This window comes from Mobula birostris, chromosome 4, assembly GCF_030028105.1.
Source record: "Mobula birostris isolate sMobBir1 chromosome 4, sMobBir1.hap1, whole genome shotgun sequence".
NCBI lineage: Eukaryota > Metazoa > Chordata > Chondrichthyes > Myliobatiformes > Myliobatidae > Mobula > Mobula birostris.
Window position 1 is genome coordinate 64140162 of NC_092373.1, and position 17725 is coordinate 64157886.

A 17725-nucleotide genomic window follows, 5' to 3' on the forward strand; every position below is an offset into this window, starting at 1 on the left:
AAAAAGCTGAGGGAATCAATGAGGGAATGGCACTGAGAGGAATACTCTGAGAGTTGCCAGAGATGAAGTGGACCAAATGGCCTGTATTCTACGTCAGAAAAAAATGAGAAGAAATACACTGTATAAAATCAGAATAAAATCATGGTAATTATTCACTAAAAAGTAGCTGTTTTGAGCTAACCTTATGCTGTATTTTTAATTTTAAAGTTTTAAAAATTTGGTGGACTTAAATTAGTAGAGTTGACAGGTCCAGACATTACAATCCAGCTAACTCAGTCAGTAGAGCACGAGACTCTTAATCTTAGAGTTGTGGGTTTGTGCCTCATGTTAGGCACATCTTTCTTTAAGGGCAGTGCTTTAGCTCCAGTGATTGAGGTTCAATTCCTGCTGCTCTCTGTTCATACATGCGGCTTTCCTCCAGGTGCTCTGGTTTCCTCCCACATTCCAAGGACCATGGGTTAGTAGTTTACTGGGTCACATGGGTGTGGTTGGGCAGCACAGGCTCGTTGGGTCACAAGGGCCTGTTACTGTGTTGTATCTTTAAATAAAACAAAATTAAATATGATTGCAGAAGAAACCAAGGGTCAAGCATAAACTTTACACACCATATACATTTAAATGTATTAGGAATTTGCTATGGTGTGTTGGTCAGGGTGTGACATGCAATGGAAAAGAATAACATTCAACAATTACGAAGAATAAAGAATTTTATAAACAGTGGCCTCTTTATTAGGTACAAAATGAAACCTGGAGTGATCTTCTGCTGCTGTAGTCCATTCACTTCAAGGTTCAATGTATTGTATGTTCAGAAATGCTCTTCTGCACACCACTGTTGTAATGTGTGGTTATTTGAGTTAATGTCGCCCTCCCATTAGCTTGAACCAATCTGGCCATTCTCTTCTGACCTCTCTCATTAGCAAGGCATTTTTGCCCACAGAACTGCCACTCTCTGGATGATTTTTTTTTTTGCTTTTTACACCATCTCTGTAGAGACTGTTGTGCATGAAAATCCCAGGAGATCAGCAATTTCTATGATACCCAAACCACCCCATCTGGCACCAACAATTATTCCACGGTCATAGTCACTGGATCACATTTCTCTGCCATTCTGATGTTTGGTCTGAACAACAACTGAACCTTTTGACCAGGTCTCATGCCTCTATGCATTAAGTTGCTGCCACAATTGGCTGATTAGATATTTGCATTAATGAGCAGGTGTACCTAATAAAGTGGCCACTGGGTGTATATGAAAAAGCTAATAAAGTTAGAGGTTTAAGATCAGATATGGAATAAGACATGCATGAATAAATAAATACCAGCATGTATTGTAGTGTAAGCAGCATTATAAAAAGTGGTTTAAAATGTCTACAGTGCAGTGCAGTGAGTAGGGTAATAGACAGGGAGAGGTGGGGCTGGCTGAGTAGAATGGTTGAGCAGATTAACTGCTTGGGGGAAGAAACTTTTAAGATGGAGCGAAGGTTTTGTTTTAATAGTCCTATAGTGCTTTCCGGAAGGGTTCTTTTGGCAAAAGGCAGTTTGCAGGGTGGGTAATGTCTGTGACGATTTTCGCTGCCTGCTTCCTTGTCCTGGACATGTACAAGCCCTGCAGTGACGGTAGACTGCAGCCAATGACTTTTTCTGTTGACCTGACAGTTGGCTGTAGTTTTCATATATTGTAAAAACCTGCTGCACCAAACCCAGACAGTTAGGCCGAGGTGATGCTGCTCTCTGTGAATGGTAGTGTAGAACTGCACCAGTATGTTCTGAGGAAGATGGAAATTTACCAACTGCTGCAATTTTGGAGAGCATTGTGTCAGAATGAATCTGGTGCAGTTCCTACTTGAAACTTGTGCGTATAACTGATCAATATAATTGCAGCCTTCAACTCATGCCAGTTGTCTTGTTTAGTGAAGTCTGTGACCTTGTGGTTAGAACCCAGCCTGGAGCAGGGGCACATTCCATTGACCACTTGATTTGAAGATCTTACCATTGATGCGCTGGCCAAGATTATGCTGCAAGCGACCTTGTGGATTCTATAGAGATCTGATGTCTAGCTGCAGTGCACTGGTCAGAGTGGAAGTTAGACACTGAGACAGGAGGTGGAGGCCAACTGTCTGGATAGGCTTCACACCTGCCCCCTTTTAACCAGCTGTGGCTGGCTTATTGAGACTGAGCCCATTCATGTGAATAAAGTCACTGACCTGGGCTGAAAAACGTAAGGAGACTGATTTTAGGGAATGTTTGTTTTTTTTTAAAGTCTTGTGTGTCTTTAATAAACTTTTCAATATTTTCAGAATCTGTTTTAATATCACTGATATATGTCATGAAGTTTGTTTTTTCATGTCAGCAGTACCTAATAATAAAAACTATAAATTACAATAAGAACCATATATTAAAAATTAAATTAAATAGGTAGTGCAAAAAGAGAGCAAAATAAAAGAAAACAGTTTGGTGAGGAAGTGTTCATGGGTTCATTGTCCATTCAAAAATCTTTTGGCGGAAGGGAAGAGGCTGTTCCTGAAACTTGGACTGTGGGAATGCAGGCTCCTATACGTCCTCCTTGATCATAGCAATGAGAAGAGGGCACGTCCGTGGTGATGGGGGTACTTAATGATGGTTGCTGCTTTTCTGAGGCATCGCCTTTTGATGACGTCCTCGACGCTAGGAGGGCTACTGTCCATGTTGGAACTGGCCGAGCTTACAACTTCCTGCACCTTTTTCCAATCCTGTGCAGTGGCCCCTCATACCAGACAGTGATGCAACAAATTAGATTGCTTTCCATGGTACATCTGTAGAAATTTGCAAGAGTCTTCGGTGACATACTGAATTTCCTCAAATTCGTAATGAAATATAGCCGCTGTCGTGCCTTCTTTGTAATCATATCAATATGTTGGGCCCTGTGTAGATCTTCGGAAATCGTTATATTTTTAATGATGTTTTGCGTTATTTTAATTCCTTTCAACAGTTTCTAAAGGCATCAAAATCAGACATAGAAACAGTTAAACATTGATTCTAGTAAGCTAACAACAGGTCACCAAGGTGGTCTAGGTCAGGGACTCAGGATCTGTCACCTGCTGCTCTTGGATATATTATTGCGCGGGGCAGCCAGAGCCATGAGGCAAGTATTATATGGACCCATGAGAAGCTAAAAGAAAGGGTGACTAAGTTGTAGCACAATATAGTTCAATTCCGGCGGCACGATAGTGTAGTGCTTTGTAGTGCCAGTGACCTGGGTTCATTTCCTGCTGCTGTCTGTAAGGAGTTTGTATGTTCTCCCCATGACCGCGTGGGTTTCCTTCGGGTGCTCCAGTTTCCTCCCACAGTCCAAAGACATACCGGTTGGCAGATTAATTGGTCATTTTAAATAGTCCCACAATTAGACCTGGATTAAATCGGGGTATTGCTGGGCGGCGTGCCTCAAAGGGTCGAAAGGCAGTATCTCAATTTGAAAAAATATTTAAAAAATTGCTGTATGTCTGATGCATTGAAGGTTGTTGGTCCCAGGAGTTCCTCCAAGGTCAGGCACACCTGGACATTTGTGCTCGCTCCTCTTTTTCAGCCTTTTTGCCTCCTGCTCTTGATACCAGAGGATTACAATGAATGGTGTCATAGAGCATAGAACAGTACAGTGCCAGAACAGGCTCCCCAGCATATACAGGCGTGTTTGTGTTGGCATTACGGTCAGTACGACACCTTGAGCCGAAGAGCCTGCTCCTGTGCAAAGAGTGGCAGATGCCTGGAACATGGTGCCGGGGTGATGAGGAAGCAAATACAATTGCAATGTTTAAAAAGCATTTAGAAAGGCACATACTTAAATGCCTCTTAAACATTGCAATCATGTCTGCTTCCCTGCGCTGGTTGCCCCATGAGATAATGGAAACATAGAAACATAGAAAATAGGTGCAGGAGTAGGCCATTCGGCCCTTTGAGCCTGCACTGCCATTTATTATGATCATGGCTGATCATCCAACTCAGAACACCGCCCCAGCCTTCCCTCCATACCCCCTGACCCCCGTAGCCACAAGGGCCATATCTAACTCCCTCTTAAATATAGCCAATGAACTGGCCTCAACTGTTTCCTGTGGCAGAGAATTCCACAGATTCACCACTCTCTGTGTGAAGAAGTTTTTCCTAATCTCGGTCCTAAAAGGCTTCCCCTCTATCCTCAAACTATGACCCCTCGTTCTGGACTTCCCCAACATCGGGAGCAATCTTCCTGCATCTAGCCTGTCCAATCCCTTTAGGATCTTATACGTTTCAATCAGATCCCCACTCAATCTTCTAAATTCCAACGAGTACAAGCCCAGTTCATCCAGTCTTTCTTCATATGAAAGTCCTGCCATCCCAGGAATCAATCTGGTGAACCTTCTCTGTACTCCCTCTATGGCAAGGATGTCTTTCCTCAGATTAGGGGACCAAGACTGCACACAATACTCCAGGTGTGGTCTCACCAAGGCCTTGTACAACTGCAGTAGTACCTCCCTGCTCCTGTACTCAAATCCTCTCGCTATAAATGCATCCATGAGCAGCGAGTAGGCCTCAGATGACAGATCCTGAGACCCTGGCCTGGACCGCCTTGATGATCTATTAGCTTACTAGTGTCAAGAAATCTTTTAACTGTTTCTATGTCCAATTGATACCTTTAGAAGCAGTCAACTTTGGTACCACGTATTTCTGTATGCAGAGAAAGAACTTGCCTTATAATTTTCCTTTAAGCATTTTCCCACTCATCTCAAACTTACCCTCTCTTCTATTTGACAATTGCACACTGGGAAAAAGATTCTCCCTCCTCCCACCTCCCCCTCGTACCCCATCCGTTATTTACTTATATACACACATTCTTTCTCTCTCTCTCCTTTTTCTCCCTCTGTCCCTCTGACTATACCCCTTGCCCATCCTCTGGCTTTTTCCCCCCTCCCCCTTTTCCTTCTCCCCGGGCCTCCTGTCCCATGATCCTCTCATATCCCTTTTGCCAATCACCTGTCCAGCTCTTGGCTCCATCCTTCCCCCTCCTGTCTTCTCCTATCATTTTGGATCTCCCCCTCCCCCTCCCACTTTCAAATCTCTTACTAGCTCTTCCTTCAGTTAGTCCTGACGAAGGGTCTCGACCCGAAACGTCGACTGTACCTCTTCCTAGAGATGCTGCCTGGCCTACTGCGCTCACCAGCAACCTTAATGTGTATTGCTTGAAAAGATTCTCTATCCACTTTATCTTTGACACACATATTTTTACACATTGCTATCAGAGCCTCCAATAGTCCAGGCAAACAATTCACATTTGTCTAACCTCTTCTTATAGTTAATATTCTCTGATCCAGTTAACTCTTGGTGAGCCTCACTGGCTTTTCTCCGAAGCCTCCATATTCTTCCTACAGTGCAGCAACCAGAACTGCATACAATACTCTAAATACGGCCTAACCAAATTTTCATGCCATAATTTTGTAAAATAAAAGCAGCCTTTGTTTCTCATCCAAGCCCCACTTACAGCCCAGTTGAATAGAGTGAGATCTTCACCTCAAATCTCTACTAACCTGAAATAATTGATCTGTGGAATTAAGCATCAAGAAAGTTCACTCTATTGTTCAGTCCCATTTCTTGCATTTAGTTTACACTGCAAAAATAAATGTTTAAGAAAGTCTTGACTTTATACATGCTGTGTGTCATAGAGTGCACCTGGAGCCAGACATGTTAGTTTGGGTGGCACAGTGGTGCAGTGGGTATTGCTCTTGCCTCACAGCGTTAGTCACAAGGGCCTGATCCTGACCTTGGGGACTGGTTGCATGGAGCATGGATTTTGATCGGGTGCTCAGTTTCCTCCTTTATCACAAAGATTTGCTGGTTCATAAATTAATTGGTAATTATACCAATGTCGGGGAGTGATAGGAGAGTCAGGGAGGAGTTTAGCAGCACGTAAAAGGGAATAGACTACATGGAAATAAGTTGGGGAATAGGATTAGAGCTGCCATGGACTTGATTGGCTGAATGGCTTCTTACAATGTTGTAAGTATAAGGAATGCGAGGTGATCCATAATGTTGTAAAGGCGGTTCTTCACTGAAGTTTCTACCAAAGCTATGACACCCGCTCAATAAAAGTGGTGCAAAAATAATCCAGCTTCTAAGCAAAAAATCTGTTTCTTTTCTGGCAAGGAAGTTGTGGCTGCAATTCATAATTTCTTCCCAGGCTTTGTGGGCTGAGGTGAGCAAAATTTAAGATTTTTTGTATTTAAACATTATTGACTGGAAACATTTCTGCCGCAAATCTAAGCATCAGTTGCCTCCTCATAAATTTCATGGCATCATTTACTAGTCTATGAACATTCATAAGTTCACTACCTCCCCTGATCACAAGACAAAGGAGCAGAAGTAGGCCATTCGGCCCATCGAGTCTGCTCCGCAGCTCCCCCATGAGCTGAACTTTTCACCCATCTAGTTCCAATTTCCGGCTTTTTCCCCATATCCCTTGATACCCTGACTAATTAGATACCTGTCAATCTCCTCCTTAAACACCCTCAATGATCGAGCCTCCACAGCTGTATGTGGCAACGAATTCCACAAATCCATGACCCTCTGGCTAAAAAAATTTCTCCTCATCTCTGTTTTAACTGGGTACCCTCTAATTCTAAGACTATGGCCTCTTGTCCTGGACTCACCCACCAAGGGAAACAACCGTTCCACATCTACTCTGTCCAACCCTTTCAACATTCGAAATGTTTCTATGAGATCCCCTCTCATTCTTCCATACTCTAATGAATACAGGCTAAGAGCCAACAAACGCTCCTCATATGTTAGCTCTGATGTCACAGAGATTCTCATATCTCCATTTCTGAAGAGACTAACAACAGTTGTGTTTCTCTTTTCATGCCAAAGTGCTTTTATTCAAGCACTTCTTGTTTCTTTCCTGAGGAAATTCCTTTAAATCTTCAGCAGAATACTTAGTGAAACAAACCTCATCCAGTCGGCAAAGACCCTTTCATCTCTGCCCTCAACTACTGCTAAAGTTATTAAGTCTCTTTTTCTTATAGGTGTTAGTATTTCTTACAGCATTTACCACCATCCCTTCTTAATTATAAATATACATCATGCTTGACCTTTCTCCCAACATCTCCACTGTGGCAATTTTATGATGTCACTATTAGCTAGCTCCTTCAGACCTTTCCCTGTACAATTTTGAAGATTTCGAAGTCAAAGAATCAACAAATTTCTTTCTCCCAAGTAAAATACTTCCTTTAGTTTTGACGTTTCCCCCACCCTGTTCCTTCAATAATCTTGATGAGGTTGCAAACTACATAGAAAAGTAGGTAGATTGAATATACAAACGTACTTAGACAGATGAAATGAAACAAAGCAATATATCAACTAGCCAGGGCTATGCACTGTTATTTATCATGAATTCCCTTAAGATAGATAATTAGGCGTCATGGTAGACACTGGAAAATGATATTGGCATAACAGACTATTTGCAAGTTCACAAAATAATAGTTTTTCAATTACAGAATTGGATTTGAACAGAACTTGTGCTTTAATGTATTTACAGTCATTAGTTCCCTGAGCCACAAGAAAGCTAAACACTCATTGACAATTTCTCCAAGTGAGAGATGAGACTCTTACTTCATAGGATTGTGGGTGGGTGAGTTATTCAGTCCCACTTTTTCATACCCTGTGGGAGTTATTAAAGAACAACATTTGCAGCAGCCGGTTAGCTTGTAAAAGTTCTCAGTCACAGATACAGTATATCTGATTCACAGCAATAAACAATCCAGACTGAGGAGATATTATCTCAATAAATGTTGTAATTGTAACTGTGATACAATCAAGTTCTTGTTGCTCAGATTCACATATATAAAAAAACACCTTTCACAAGCAGGCAACCTGAACAGTATAAGGGTAACAAGTCAAACATCTCTCGCAGTGGACTCAGTAATCTCTGGATTTTAAAGGTATTAACAAGTAAAGAAACTGCTTTCACTAAATAACCTTTCCAAATTATTGCCAACTGTTTTCTGATACCTGATTTTTTTGTCTATCAAACTAATGTTGATAATTTATTGGACCATGAAAAGTGAAACAGATCTGATAAATTGCCACAGTATCCTGTTTTGCTGATCTTTTTTGGTTTTGGTTGTCTTCTATTTTAAGCTAAGAAAGGATTTTGCTGCATTTATACTCTGCATAAAACCTGCTTACTCCATGTGCTCAAGTCAGGAGCATGATCGAAAACGTGGCCCCTTTGACATTCAGGAAGTTCGCCACCATTCAGTACAAAGAAGCCCATTTAATCAGCTTCCATTTGCCACCTTAAGCATCCACTTCCTTAAACATCCACTTCCTTTACCGACAGCATACTGTGGCGGGTGGCGTTCTTTGTTGACAGACAGCAATGTTATAAGTTACCAAGACTTATTTAGTGGCACCTTTCAAAACAATGATCTCTACTAACAGAAAGGTCAAATGTAGCAAGTACAAAGGAATAGCAACAATTCCAAGTTTCTCTCTATGTCACACAGTACTGTATATCCGAACATGAAAATACAAGCTGGATATATCCCACAACCTTGCCATTACTCAGACAAATAAGCATATTGTGCTTCTGTTGCATTAAGCCCTTTGGCCTGACCTTTTAGAGATCCCTTTGTTCAATCTAACTCTCCCCTTCTGTAGATTGTCTCTCGTCTCCAGTTTTGACCTGAAACTTTAAACTTTTTCCACAGTCATTATCTGACCCACTGAATGTTCCAGCGCTTTCAGTTTTCATTTTGTATTTCCAGCATCTGCAGATTTTTTAAAAAAAATGCTTGTTTCTATTCTTTCTTCATGACTGGGTTAATATTTTAGAAGTCCTGCTTTGCCTTGCATATGGAATATTTTCATCATTACCAATCTCGAGCCTTCTGACGTGCAGTAAATTTGAGCTTTTTAAGGGACCCTGATGTCCCAAGAATGAATTTAATGGAATGCTTAATTAATTCAGGAGATTGGCTTGGAGCATTTTTATTCTGGTTAATAGTATGGCTGTGCTATTTAACTAATTGAATGAGGGCATATTAATGTGGGAAATATATAGCATTTGCGGAGATATCAATCAAAATTAGGAGAAATGCAATAAGAATGTTACATTTGGAACCAATCCTTATTTACAAAAATGGATAATTGGGCTACTATTGAATTTTTAATTTTCAGAAGATCTAAATGGTTAAATCTTATATGAGGCTAATACCAATTTAAAACAAAGATTTATTTCATAGCTTAAGACAACATATTCAATATCTTAGTTTATAAAAGGTTGCTTGAACTGAAAGTTCTTCATTCAGTTCTTGACCTTCGCCCATTATTCTGATACATATCAAAATGTATATTTTACATAAAGTTCTTGAAGTTCTTTATTGCAATTACTTGTCCTTCAACTCATAATCAGAACAAATTATCTGGATTCTAAAGCTGTGGAAAGATATGATCTATTCATCTGACATAACAAGTCACATGTTCACTTCATGGTAGAAAGAGAACAAACTAAGAAGATCCATGCAGAAAAAGGTGGATAGTACTTCAGGGTATTAAGCTGGAGGTACGTCACTTTTACTTTGCAAACATCTGATTTATCGGCAGTTTTATGACCAAGGAAAACTCATTAGTTCTAAACAAGCTTGTCTGCATTTCAAAGAACAACATCAATCTGTCTTTTTATCAGAATCCCTACATTCATTCCCTCCAGAATTTTATCCATTTGTGAATTTAACTCATGTTGGATGTTCGAATTGCTTTCCATAGTAACTCACTTTGCAGTTCTACAATGCCTGGGTGAAAACTTTCACCTGATTTAATATCTGGGGCTAATCTTTAAATTTTGCTCTTGATATGTCAAATTTTCACTGCTGTTAAGAAAACATAGATTGTCTGAGCTATACTGATAATCAAGTTTTTCATCAGTAAATTTTGATTGGAAGGGCAGCTCAATTCTGTCAGGATCTAAACTTATGAGGCACGAAATCTTTTTTAGATTATGAGAACACTCAGTCCTCTTTTATTGTCATTTAGAAATGCATACATGCATTAAGAAATAATACAATGTTTCTCCGGAGTGATATCACAGAAAACAGGACAAACCAAAGACTAACACTGACAGAACCACATAATTATAACATATAGTTACAGCAGCACAAAGCAATACCATAATTTGATGAAGAACAAACCATGGGCAAGTCTCAAAAGACCCGGAGTCGATCGACTCCCGAATCCCCAATAGCAGCTGCAAAAGGGAGAAACTCCCTGCCATAAACCTCCAGTCACAGTCAATTTGCTGATGCCTTAGAAGCAGCCGACCACAGCCGACACTGAGTCCATCTGTCCGAAAACTTCGAGCTTCCGACCAGCCTCTCCAATACAGTCTCCCGAGCGCCATCCTCTGCCGAGTGCCTTCGACCTCACCCTGGCCGCTGAAACACGCAAAGTGGAGGATTTCAGGGCCCTCTGCTCCGGAGATTCCGGTTACCACACAGTAGCAGCAGCTGTGAAGCGGGCATTTCAGAAGTTTTCCAGATGTTCCTCCGTACTCTGACGTCTGTCTCCACCAAAGCAGAATTGTGCACGGTCCCCTACTTGACAGATAACAGACGTCACCACCGAAGTGGCTGCGCACGCAGCCATTGCGCCGCCATCTTCTCCTCATCCATCTTCATTATTGCTTTCCTATTCTGGCTATTCAGGAAAACGATATACTTCAATAACTTGATGTTTTGTTTAGGGTTTGCCCTTTTCAACAAAGCAGTCTCTTCACATTATATTAATTTTCATTAAATAATATTTTCAACCATACTAACATCACAGAATCATAGAATAGAGAACATAATACTGAATAAGTCTGTGGTGGTTCTTTGAAGGAGTTATCCAGTTTGCCTATTTCCACTGACCTCTTAGTTCCCTCCTGGATGTTTTTTCCCAATTTGCTTCCATTATCCTTTTGGATAGATCCCGATTTTCTTGTATCAGAGACAAAAAATCGGGTCTTCAGGTATTCAGTTTTCTCAGGTCAAATCTGTGACATCTTCGAAACACTTAATAATTGTAAATATCCCCCCAGTCTTCAATTCTCAAGGGATAACAATCCAGCTTCTTTAGTTTCTTCACAAGCTGGAACTTGCTGATATCTGATACTATTCTAATAAAATTAATTGCAAAGCCTTGACAACCTTTCTAAAGTGAGGTACCCAGAATTGAGCATGGTGCCTCAGTTTTATAAAGGATGTAGCATATTCAGAAAAGATCAATATTTTTCAGCAGGTTGGGCTTCTCGTAGAGTGTTGCAAATTTTCAAGTTGATAGCATTGTATCCGAACGTCAAAATCCTAATGAAAGACCATCCCCCTTTTCTTCACCTCTCCACGGATGATGCTAAACACGCAAGTACAGTATTTCAAGAATTTTCTGGTTTTATTTTAGATTTCAGATATTTACAGTAGTTATTTTTCCACTAACTTTTAGTAAAATTGTTATATTTGTTCTCTATGGCTTCTTTTTACAGAACCAAGCTTCTTACAGTTTTAAACAACCATTTCAACTTGGCCTGCCATCAAGTGCTTTGTATGTAGGTTCATTTCCTGCTTTAAAATAGTTTCAGATATAGTGGAGCCTGATTAATTGAGACACATCGGGAACAGCACAGTTTGGCCCAATTAAGCAGCTGCACTAATTAGCTGAAGATGTATGGAAATAGTTAAAAGGTACAAAAAAGGCAAACTACCATTTAACTGAGTAACTAATTATGAATTTAAATGAAACACAGAACAGATTCGAACAATACCAACACCACTATAGTACTATAAAACTGTGTATTAGTTCCTAATAGTTATAGACAGAGATATTCATCCAATGTATGCTGTTCTTTTGATTGACTGTAAATGAACAAGACCAGCATAGACACGTAGTGCAGATGATGGACCACCTTCAGTACCTTCCTGCATAAAGTCAAAATAAAAACAAAATGATCAAAAGTCACTGCATTTTGAATTGGCATCTGTCGGCCCAAATGGACAACATAACACAAGCATATGTAACTGGCATGATTTAAGAACTATTCACTCCATAGTATCTAACTGCCACTCAAGAGCTCCTGACCGACACTAGTTAGAAACTGTCTGGCAACAGTCCCCTGTCCCAATTAAGCGGCAGAGTGTCCCAATTAAATGAAGGGAATCCTGGCTATTTTCTTGATTAGTTTTTGTTCTTTAAGTGTTGTCCCAGTTAAGTGTCTGCCCTGATTAAGCAGAATCCACTGTATTACTGCTTCCTTCTAACATGCATCATTTCACAATCCTCCACACTGCCTATTTCACCAGACCAGTGTTGCTGCTGTGAAGCTGTTGTAACAATTCACAACATTTCACAATTGTATGTCATTTGGAGCCTTCAGATTTATGCTTATACTTTATACTTTATTGTCGCCAAGCAATTGATACTAGAACGTACAATCATCATAGCGATATTTGATTCTGCGCTTCCCGCTCCCTGGATTACAAGTCTATAGTAAGTATTAAAAATTTAAATTATAAATCATAGATAGAAAATAGAAAAATGGAAAGTAAGGTAGTGCGAAAAAACTGAGATACAGGTCTGGATATTTGGAGGGTACGGCCCAGATCCGGGTCAGGATCCGTTCAGCAGTCTTATCACAGTTGGAAAGAAGCTGTTCCCAAGTCTGGCTGTACGAGTCGTCAAGCTCCTGAGCCTTCTCCCGGAGGGAAGAGGGACGAAAAGTGTGTTGGCTAGGTGGGTCGTGTCCTTGATTATCCTGGCAGCACTGTTTCGACAGCGTGCGGTGTAAAGTGGGTCCAAGGACGGAAAATTGGTTTGTGTGATGTGCTGCTTCGTGTTCACAATCTTCTGCAGCTTCTTCCGGTCTTGGACAGGACAACTTCCATACCAGGCTGTGATGCACCCTAGAAAAACACTTTCTACGGTGCATCTATAAAAAATAGTGAGGGTTTTAGGAGACAGGCCAAATTTCTTTAGTTTTCTCAGGAAGTAAAGGCGCTGGTGGGCCTTCTTGGCAGTGGACTCTGCTTGGTTGGACCAAGTCAGGTCATTTGTGATATTGACCCTGTGGAACTTAAAGCTTTTGACCTGTTCCACCTGCGCACCACGGATGTAAATTGGGTGGAGCGGTCCGCTACTCCTTCTGAAGTCAACAACCAATTCCTTCGTCTTGCTGACGTTGAGGGATAGTTTATTGTCTTCGCACCATGCCACCAGGTTCTTAATTTCCTCTCTGTTCTCAAACTCATCATTACCTGAGATACGGCCTACAATTGTTGTGTCATCAGCAAACTTATATATTGAGTTTGATGGAAACTTGGCTACACAATCATGGGTGTACAGTGAGTACAGCAGGGGGCTGAGTACACAGTCTTGTGGGGCACCGGTTCTCAGAGTGATTGTAGAGGAGAGCTTGTCCCCTATTTTTACAGCCTGGGTCCTGTCTATGAGGAAGTTAAAGATCCAGCTGCAGATCTGAGTGCTAAGGGCCAGGTTCCGGAGCTTAGGAATCAGTTTATTTGGAATGATGGTATTAAAGGCAGAGATGTAGTCAATGAAAAGGAGCCTTATGTATGCGTCTTTATTCTCCAGGTGTTCTAAGGAGGAATGTAGGGCCAGAATGTTGTGCACTTTATACTCAAGTCCTTGCCATTAATATAGTTTGAGTGGAGAAATGGTCCTAATACTGACCCCTGGGGACATGACCGTGTACATACTCCAGCTTGGAAATCAAATGTCCTTTGCTTCTCTGTTTCCACAGTTAATTATACATCCATGTTGCCATTGTCACTATAATTAAATGAGTTTCAATTTCACAAATAGCTGTCATTCTCTGTCACATGTTAGACGTGTCACAGTTTAAAAACGTTATATTAGCATTACAACCCCAGAGTGACCCTGCTGTTGCAACTGGACTGTTAGATTGAGAATCCCAATTGCTATTACAATTTTTAAATCAACAAGTAAAATAGTTTCCCTAATGCTTGCTCTGTGATAGGTGTAGTTTTCCCAGTAGCCTGAACATAACATGGAAAGCTAACAGTGTCCAGTTTTCAAGGTGAACTATCACTGATGATTCAGGATTTAAATTTTATCATTCCTGTCTTGTAAATTGAAGAAAGAAAACAATTAATGACACTGCCTTCTGAAATAATCATAGATCTTTTAAGTGCTTAAACATTTGGAATTTCCTTAAAGTTGATTATGTGATCGAATCAGTCAGTTCAATAAAATAAAGGCTTAAATTTTTGTATATATAGTTTCACCTCCATGTTTTGTCTATCACATGAACGGCAACCATATTTTAATATTTGTTGGGTGCATAAATAATTTCATGTTGTTTATTGTGTGAAACTTTCCACAGTGTCCTCATTGTTGGAAGAACATATTGTGTGTTTTAAACAAACCAATTCAACAAACTATGTAAGTGAAAGCGACATTCCTCCAGCTCCTGAGATTGACCGATTAAATAACAAAGTCAAGATACCTTGGGGAATCTCAACCAAAAAGGGAAATGATGAAATCCATATGTCAAATGAGGTACTGAAGTTAAAATTAGAATGTTAGGTCACAGCTTTGTATTTTTTCCTATTTTTTAAGTATTTGCTTCTGATCTAGACTTTAAACTATTTTACAAGATTGCCCAAATGGCTTCTTTGTGCTCTTCAGTTTAGTATTTTCTCTCTCTCTTAAATCATGAAATGTTTTAGTAATTCTAATTGCCTTTAGTTTTCTTTTTACAGTATTGAATTTCAAATCATTCCTCAAATTTTGCGCTTGTTACTAAAATAGCGACATCTTGAAGAATCTTTTTAATAATGCCACTGGCGTACAATTCATTATGCTATTGTACTGAAGCACGCACCAGGATTTTCTCTTGTTTTCTCCTTCTTCTATTACACAAATTACATGTCTGTCATGGTTTAGTTTATGCCAAACTTCCCACCTTTGCTCCGTGGTTAGACAGATCCAACATCGCTAAAGCTGAAGAGCTCATTAATTGGCAGAGGTGTTGTTAATATTGCTGCACAGACATTTTCTCCCTCAATTTCTCAATGCTAATCTCCATGACATATGAACTTAAATTTCACAAAATCTTATTATTGCCATATTGCCTGAAAGCAAGTAACTCAACCTTCATTACCAAAAATAGTTGCATCATTTTCAATTAAAGATGGCAAATATGTGTTCATATATTGATATCACTTTGAACTAATCACATCAAACAGGATTTAAAAAAATGCTTTTTGTGCTAATTTAATTGTTGGGTTATTTACAAAATAAGGTTTCAGTAACTGAGTTACCATTGCTGAACTGATTGACAAATTATTTTCCACAATTCATCTGTAATTTATCTGAACAAACACATACATGTATAAAAATGGACTCCTTGAATAGAATCATTATCTATTTGTGAGATCCTTTGCTTTGTTGCTTCTGTGGCTGGGACATTACAGCCAGCTATATCCGGCCATGGAGTTCAGCATTGATTCTGAGGATTGATTTGCAGACAGTTATCTGGCATTAGTCTGACAACTTGACATGACAAGTAACAATAGCAAACCGGGACAGGAGGTTGGAAGGTGAAGTAATGTCAGTATCCTGCCAGGGAGAAGAAAAAAAATCCACTGTTGCCACTAAGCTGGGGCACGAGCATCAGGAGGTAGCAACATTAAACCCACAGTGGAGCATTTCAGATATCTGATAGACTTTGAGACATGCATAACCATTTTCATGTAGGAGATTCTCACATCACTTCAGAGTGCAAGAATCTGCCAAGGACTGTGACTACTGTCTGGGCAAGTTGTCATATTCCAGGATAATAAAAGACATCAAACAGGTGAATCCTGTGAGATTTTCTTCTAGTAATTTCATATTTCATATTCAAATAGTTGTCTGTTCTGTTACCATTATACAAAAAGTGATGTTTATTGTGACTGTATGTAAGATAGTCCATCTAAACTATAGATTTTTGTTGGTAAGGATGTTTGTAGTAATGAAATCTCAGATGAAAGTATGTTGGATTAGACATGACTTACTTTAAGGAGACTATTTGGCTACTGTTGCACCAATATTCCTGAATCAAAGGTTCAATTGATGGAATGGCCTAGCAAGGCAAAAGTTTAGTTTTATTGATGTTTGCACTGTGAAGGGTCTCAACTCCAGTTAGAATGTTATGGTTTAAATTCTGAGCCTAGAATGATGCAAGGTAGTATTAGCAGGTGCTAACCCTAACCTTAATTCTATACTAGTCCTAATCTTAGTTTTGTTTGTCTCATGAAATGCTTAATCAGGGTGCTGTCTGCTTCACAGGTGGATTTAAAGACTCCAACAGCTCTGCTGGGAAGAGGACTGAAATTCTTTGTTTTGAGCAATTTTCAGACAGTCAGTGGAGAACACCATGGCTTTGTCTCGACTGTATATTTCATCCCATTAGTTTATTTGAAACCTGCAATGTACAAATTAGTTGTCATATTTTTTGCCTTTCATTTATGAATGTACTTTGAAGGAAAATAATTAACTGCAGACATTTTGGGATTCCAGAGATCAGAAAAGGTGCGAGATAAATGTAAATTTATGCCTTCCTCTCTGACCAACATTTGAACATAAGTTGCTCTGCTCCTCAAAAGGCAAATTTAACCAGTGATATGTATGGGTGAAAGCATGTTCCTGCCGCAATTTTCTATTTTGCTTGAGGCTCAAGGATTCACATGCAAAAACATATTCCTTCCAGATTTTGAGTTTATGCCTTCAGCCACTGCAGGGTTGAGGGATGGGAATTGTAATGAAGAGAGGTTTGATAATGGAGAGGTTGAATTAGTGCTTTGACAGAACTGCAAAATTTGGGTAAGATCTTGTGATGAGGGATTGCCAAGCATTGTTGCAGTCAGCTGGGAGGAGCAGTCTTTGGCATATCCTGCCTAATCTGTTTATTTTCCATAACCATTATATTTTTCTGCTTATTTGTGTTTTTGTTTCACTCCACTAATAAGAAGCAAGGAAGTGTTGTGCTCCTTTAGCAAGTAGCCTTATGCTTCCACTTTTCCTCCTTGCATGTTTCCATCATCTGAGTTCAAGTGTGATAAATGGTAATTACAGACAGAATGATTGGGTATGATTGTATGAATACCATATGATATGATCAGATCTTCCTTAAGTTTGATGCATATTTCCATTGTTTATTGCATCAGTTTTTGTTATAATTTAGAATTGCAATTTCATTTTATGCTGCCAGGAGTATTAATTGTTTTTTAAAAAAAATTATTCAGATGGCTATAATGAGGAAAGGAATGCAGAAAATGACAAGAAACTTGTAAAGATCTTCACCGCTGAACCTTGTGAGTGCTCCAAAAATATCAGCTGCATCTCCTAACCAAACATCCAGAAAGATTTCACTCGTGGATGTGCTTCCAAACAAAATAAAATGTAGAAGAAAGGATTCTTCTTCCATATCAAACTCTGATAAGCGAGATCTGAACAGCACAGACACCTTGTTGGTAACATCCTTGAAACCTTTTGTCACCTACCCAGCACCTACAGTCATTCCTTCTTCAAGCAAATGTCCACATTACTACTGAAATATGTGATTAAGTTTGGACAGAGGGCCTGTTGTGTGCTGGGAAGAATCCTATTAACATCAGCAAATGATGATGGTTATGCAGCAGAGAAGGATGCTTTTGATGGTAGACTATCAAAAGAA